The sequence below is a fragment of the Choloepus didactylus genome, chromosome 5, assembly GCF_015220235.1.
Source record: "Choloepus didactylus isolate mChoDid1 chromosome 5, mChoDid1.pri, whole genome shotgun sequence".
Lineage (NCBI taxonomy): Eukaryota > Metazoa > Chordata > Mammalia > Pilosa > Megalonychidae > Choloepus > Choloepus didactylus.
The window spans coordinates 140559047-140566138 of NC_051311.1; the positions used below are offsets into that span (position 1 = coordinate 140559047).

Below are 7092 nucleotides of genomic sequence, written 5' to 3' on the forward strand. Positions count from 1 at the left end.
GCCGTGAATGTGTGAGGAGGAAGAGGCTGGCAGGGAGCAGGTGCTAAGGGCCTGAGCTGGCAGCATTCCTGGCATATCGGTCCGTACAGTGTGGCAAGAGCAGAGTGAGCACGGGGGAGAGAAGCAGAAGATGGGGCCAGTGAGGAGGCAAGGTCATATGATGGCTTGTGGGTCATTGGAAGGCCTTCGACTGTTGCTCCGAGTGAGATGGGGAGCTACTGAAGAGGTTCCACTGCTATCTTGCTGTCATTAGTAAAGAAAAGTGCATGATAAATGACCATGAAATTAATAACTATTTATAATAATCATTAATATTCTTTTTCACTCTTCCCATATGCCAAGCACTGTGCTAAGTATTCACGGCCACCCCATGAGTTGGTACTGTCAGTATCCCCATTTACAAATGAGGAAATTGAGACTAAGGGTGATTTAGTACCTTGCCCAAGGTCACATAGTTAGCAAGTCATAGATAAAGAAATTAGGTAACTTGAGGCTACACTCTGGACCACCAGTTACACTGCCTTGAATTAATAAACATGGCATCCCTACCAGATGTCTCTTCAGTTGCAAGATGAAGGAACATAGCACATGCCCTGACCTTATTCAGCCTCTTTTAGATGAGGATCCATCCATCCAACCATCTGTCCATCCATCCATCCATCCACTCCTTTTTCTTTATTAGAGAAATTGTGGGTTTACAGAACAATCATGCATGATATACAGGATTCCCATATACTCGCCCACCATCAAACAAAAATATGGAATGCTTCACGAATTTGCATGCCATCTTTGAGCAGGGACCATGCTAATCTTCTTTGTATCATTCCAATTTTAGTATATGTGCTGCTGAAGGGAACACCCTTCATCCTGCCTCCCTCCCTTCCTCCTTCCCTTCCATCCATCCACCCATCCACGCATCCATTCATTCACTTCTCTCCCTCCCTCTACTCATCCACTCATCCATCTATCTATACACTCATCCATCCATCCATCCATCCATCCATCCATCCATCCGTCCATCCATCCACCCATCCCCTCTTCCCTCCATCCCTTCCCACCCACTTCCTCCTCTCTATTGCTCCACCCTCTCACCCATCCATTCAGCATTCATTCACTCCTGTATGCCTGGACTCAGGCAGGACCAGGGCCCCTCAATTGTTTCTTGTTGTCATTTTCTTATTCAGTGGAGAAGGGCAGCAGAAACTGGAGAGGAGCCTCAGATTCCATTCCAGCCCTGCCCTAACCAGTTCCATGGCCTCTCTGAGCCTCAGTTTCTCTGCCTGTCTCCAGACAGGCTTAGCCTTGTAGTCCCCTGCCCACTCTGAGGTGCCTTGGCTGTAGGACACGCTCATCTGCAGCAGGGAAGGTAAGGTCAGGGCTGCTTTGCTGCCTGCTGATGGTTCCTGGGGAGGAATCTCAGCTGCATATGTGGCTCCAGCTCCTTCTGGAGGCCTGGGTGGGAGGTGGTGCTTTGTTGTGCCCAACAAAGAATTCCTTGTTCTGCCCTGTGCGTGGAGAAGCATGAGTATGTTCCCTGCCACCTTCCCTTTGTGTGAGCCCTGGGTGGGGGCATCGAGCCCGCTGCCATAGAAACCAGGCCCGGTGTGGAGAGGAGCTTCACTTCCAACCCTCACCCCATCCGTGCCTGGGGAGCTCAGCCCTGCCCAGGGGCTGATGTGGGTGTGGGCTGCCCACCTAGGCAGAGATGGAGGCCTGAAGGGGGCAGAAGTAGCTGTCTCTCACCCAAGTGGGGGACAGAATTATGGATTTGTAGAAGAAAAAAGAGATAGTGCCTTGACCTCCCAGCCCAGCTCACTGCCCTGCCCATCCCGTCAAAGCCCTGCTCATGCTTCACCTCCTTGGAGAAGTTCAATATGAGACAGCCAGAAGGGTAAGAAAGGATCACACTCTCCAGACACATACACACCCAGACACGCTTGTGTACCCAGATATACATGTACATGGGACGTGCACACACATCTGCCTCTCCCTGGGCAGGGCACGCCCTCTCTCTGCCAGCATCTCTGAACCAGTCCTTGCCTGTTGGTGTTGCTTTGTGCTCCCCTCCTGCCCATCCCTCTTGGGCCTCTGGTCCCCCATTGTGGTAGCAGAATAATAGACCCCAAAGATGTCCCCATCCTAATCCCCAAAGCCCGTTAGGTTACATGGCAGAGGGAAAGGAAGATTGCAGGTGGAGTTCAGGTTGCTAATCAGCTGACCTTAAAGTAGGGAGATTATCTTGGATTATCCAAGTGGAGCCAACGTAATCTGAAGCGTCCTTATAAATGGATGAGGGAGGAGCAGAGAGATGGCAGTGAGAGAAGGACTCGGCCCAATGTTGCTGGCTTTGGAGTGGAGGAAGGGGCAGTGAGCCAAGGAGTCTGGGTGGCCTGTAGAAGCTGAAAGCGGCAAGGACATGGATTCTCCTCCAGGGTCTCCAGGAGGAACAGCCCTGCCAACCCCTTGGCTTTAGCCCAGTGAGACCCACTTCGGATTTCTGCCCTGCAGAACAGATAATAACTTCGTGTTGTTTTAAGACACTGAGCTTGTGGCAATTTGTTACTGTGGCAAGAGGAAACTCATACCTCCATATCACTTAGTCGGTGCCTTTTTCACTTGTCGCTATGCTTTCTATCACTGTTCCCTGATGATTGGCTGCAGAGCCATTATTATCATTTTAAAATTGTGGTATATATATATATATATGTATATATACACACACACACACACACACACACACACACGTATATATATCATAAAATTTGCCATTCTATTTTAATGTACAATTCAGTGACATTAATTATGTTTACAAATATTACGCTACAATCACTATCTTCTATTCCTAAAACCCTCCCATCACCTCAAATAGAAACTCTTTATCCTTTAAGCAATAACTTGAGATTCTCTCTCCCCACAGTCCCTGGTCACCTTGAATCTACTTTCTGTCTCTGAATTTGCTTATTCTAGGTATTTCATGTAAGTGGAATCATACAGTATCTGTCCTTCTGTGTCTCTCTTATTCCACTTAGCTGAATGTTTTCAGGGTTCATATTGTAGTATGTGTTAGAATTTCATTCCTTTTTATGGCTGAGTAATATTACCCCATATGGATATACCACATTTTGTTTATTTGTCCATCTGTTGATGGGCATGTGGGCTGTACCCACCTTTTGTGCAAGGCCACTCTTATTTAGTTAGTGGACAACCTGCAAAAGCACACCAGCCTCTCTGGCCAGCTGTGTGACCCTGGAAATGCCACTTTCCCTCTCTGGTTCTCCATCTTCCCATCCATGCAGTAGGGGCTGGCTGAAGAGCCCTTCAGCACCAACATCTCAGGGTCCAGGAGATCCCTTGAAGCAGGGGGTGGTCTGTTGGCGGAGGGCAGCCTGGTGTCACCTGAGCAGTGGGTCAGGCTGGGGCCTGTCTCACAACAGCCTCGTCTTGGGGAACTGTCACTCCAGTGTTGGAGGCCACCAGGGATGCCCCTCTCCTGCTTCCACACAAACTTCCTGGAAGCTGGGCTGGGCCTCTGCTGGGTGTGAGCCTGGCTGCTGCTATCATTCAAAGTGGGCAAAGTTTGAGGCTCAATTCACAGGCTGCAAAGCCTCAAATGGTCAGAAATCCTTCAGAAGACCAGGAAAAGGCAGAAGACCAGGAAATTCCCCTGGGCCATTTCCCTTTCCCTCCGGCCTCGACTCCCTGCAGCAGTTCTGGTCCCTCCAGCTGGGGCCTTTCCATCTGCATCTCTCTGCCTGCCGGCTTGTCTGGCAGCCTGAGCCCACTCCTCCTCAGCCTGCCAGGCCACCCGCCAGAGGTATGAAGTTTTCCGGAGCTGCCTTCGGCCTGTGGCCCACAGGGCTGTGTGTGTAACGCTCACACCACCTCCCCTCAGGTGGGGTAGCTGGGAGAAGGGGGTTTCACCATGGCTCCCAGGGTCCCCCAGCAGGACAACACCCCACGCACCCACTGTTCCCTTTCTTCCCTACACCCGCAGGGACCACAGTAAACCACTTTCCCTCATCTCCTTCCCTCGGCTCTGCTTGTGGGTAGTGGGAACGAGGCACTCCTGCTCTCCTCTCTTCCTCCTTGCTGGTTCCCACGCTGCCGCCTGCTTGCTGCTGGGAGACCCCGAGCAAGTCTTTTCCCTCCTCTGAGCAGTGGGGCTGGTGCTCCCCATTGGCCGCCGCTTGCCCTGCCTTCCCTGGCGCCCACCAGCCCAGGCTGGAACGGAGGGGGGCCGCCCTGGCTCTGTAGGGCTGAGGGCAGGGGCCCTGTCTCATGGGCTCTGTTGGCAGCAGAGACCACCGTTTCCTGCCTGGGGCTGCTCAGCTTTGGCGAGGCCGACCAGCCACTCACCTCTGAGGTGGTGAATGAACTTATAGGTCTGGTTCAGCCTCCTGGGAAGGAGCGGGCAGGGTAACAAGTGGAAAGGAACGCAGCTTGAGGAAGCCTGGCCTCAGGGCGGGGGTAGAGTCTGAGAGGCTAAGAAGGGTCAAGGCAGCTGTGGTTTTGTGCAGGGAGACCCTCTCCCCTCCAAGATTATCAGCGACAGCCCTGATACTCTCCTCTGTTTCAGGAGAGTGTTTAAACCTTCTAGACCCTTTGCCCTCATCTGGCCCCATCTTCCATCCCACCCTATGCCCTCTCCATTCTCAACCTGATTCTCCCCAGATACACTCCATATTTCCCACTTCTGATTCCAGGGGCAGAGAGGAGTTCAAGGCCAAGGCAAAAGCACATGCAAAGGCCCAGAAGTGAGGATGAGCACGGCAAATCCAGACTTGAGGCTACCGGGGTCGGCACACTATACTGGAGGGTTTGGAATGGTGGAAGCAATGGGGAGCCACAGAGGGCTTTATACAAGGGGGAGAGAGAGGCTCATATCCTTGTCCGATCATTCTGGGGCAGAATCGGTCCCTCAGGGACTGTGATGGGCTCTCTGCAGGCTGGGAGGCCCTTGGAGGGGAGAATGTTGAGATGGTTTTGAATGGCAGGGACAATAGCCACCTTCAACCCCCAGAGAAGAATGCCTCCAGCCTGCTTGGTCTGGGTGTGAAGGCACAAGGACAAAACAGGGTGCCTCTGTGGGGTCTCACCTGGGTACTCCAGCCTGCTCAAGGGCAAGGGATGATCCATACCAAATGCTTCAAAACTGGGAGCTGGGCTGGAAACTGATATTTCAGGATGAGTTTCAGCTTTAGGTTGGGAGTTTGTGGGCCAGAAACCCCAGATGGAGGACCTGTGCCGAGATCCCTAAGAACATGATATCTGGCACAGTGAATGGGAAATCGTGTCTTCACTCAAAGGCTTACTAGCTGTGTGACCTTGGGCAAGTTACTTAACATCTCTGTGCCATTTTCTTACCTATAAAATGGAAATATAATGGAATCTACTCATGGCATTGTGATGAGGACTAAATGAGATACACTCACTGAGTCCTGAGAACAGGGCTGAGCACACAGTAAGTCCTCCGTAAAAGTTACTCTTTATTTTCCTTTGGACAGGCTGCAGTGATTCAGGGAATTTTCCTTGGAAAGGCTTCCCTGTGGCAGCCGATTGACTTGGAGCCCGCCAGCAAAAGTCCACTGTGAAAGGCTTTTCATGAAAGCTCCTCTTTCCAAGCAAGTGCTGGGCAACAGCCGAACCCCAGGCAGCTGGGCACAGCCTTACACCCACTAAGGTCAGCCCTGGGACTCTCAATGGCTCCCAAGTGCCTGCAGACGAAGTCTAAACTCCTTCAGCAGAGGGATGGGCACATGCAAAGCCATGGGGGCGAGACCTGGTATGACCCAGTGACTGTAGTAACTGTGCGTCCCCTGGGCTGCCATTGGAGTGAGGGTGGGGGACAGATTCTCACTCTGTGGGACTCTCTGTGTCCCTTGCCCGGCTCACTAATGCCAGTAGCACACCCCAGGCATTTTGATCGTGAACCACAATAGAGAACCACTGATGGGAACTGTGGCCGGCGGGGCTGGGTAGTGGCTGGACATGTAGAGGAACATCAGGAGCAGGAGTTGGAGGGGTGGGCTGCCAGACCTGGGGCTTCAGGAGCACCTCCCACACCCAGGACAGCAGCAGAGGCCCTGGCAGCCTCCCTCACCACTGTGCATGTCAGCTTCTCCCTCTTCCCCCCAGAGCTGCTCTGTCCCCCGCCCCTCCGCGGCCCCCACCCCTTCTGCTGCCACTGGGAGTTCTTGTATTGGCCGTCAGAGCGCAGTAAACAGCACAAGGACACCCAAGAGGCCAGCAACATTTCTACATTTTGGGTTTTGTTACATGTTTATGTGTGAACTTATTTAAACTTAGTGTTTTTAAAAATAATTTCGAATTACAGAAGAATTGTGAGGAAAGTTAAAAGAACTCCCGTGTACTTTTTTTTTGCCCCCCCCCTCCCATGTACTCTTAACTCGGATTCACCAATTATTAACATTTTGCCATAAATGTGTTATCATTTACTTGCTTTCTCCCTTTCTCTCTGTGTACACTGTGCCCTTTAAACCTTAAATACTTCAGTGTGCACTTCCTAAAAACAATGATGTTCTTTTATATAACCACAGTGCAATTGTTAAAATCAGGAAATACAACACTGATATAGGATTATTACCTAATCCATGGGTTCCATATTCGAAATTTTGCCAATTATCCCTATAATGTCCTTTATAGTTGTTTTTCCCCGCCCTGTCTAGGATCAGATCCAGAATCGTGTGCTGTGTTTTCTTGTCGTGTTTCTTCATTCTCCTTTAATCTGTAACAGTCCCTCAGCCCTTCCTGCTCTTCAGTGACCTGACACATTTGTAGAGTTCAGGTCAGTTATTTCATATGATGTCTCTTCATTTGGAATTTTCTGATGTTTTCTCATGATTAGATTAAGAAAATGTCATTCCTTTTTTTTCAAACTAAACTTTAAATTTTAGAACATTTTTAGATTTTTAGAAAAATTGCAGGGATAGAACAGAGAGTTCCCAGTTACCCCACACCCAGTTCCCCTATTACTAACATCTTACATTAGTATGGCACATAGTCACAATTAATCAACCAATATTGATACATTACTTTGATAAGAACTAAAGTCCATACTTTGTTCAGGAAAGT

The 7092-nt window shown here is 50.3% G+C and overlaps 1 non-coding gene across 1 annotated transcript; it reads right to left on the bottom strand.

The window, feature by feature from the left end:
* Positions 1–752: 752 nt before the first annotated feature.
* On the bottom strand, positions 753–859 carry LOC119535641. Its single transcript, XR_005217254.1, has one exon. It is a non-coding gene; the product is annotated as a U6 spliceosomal RNA (small nuclear RNA).
* Positions 860–7092: the final 6233 nt, after the last annotated feature.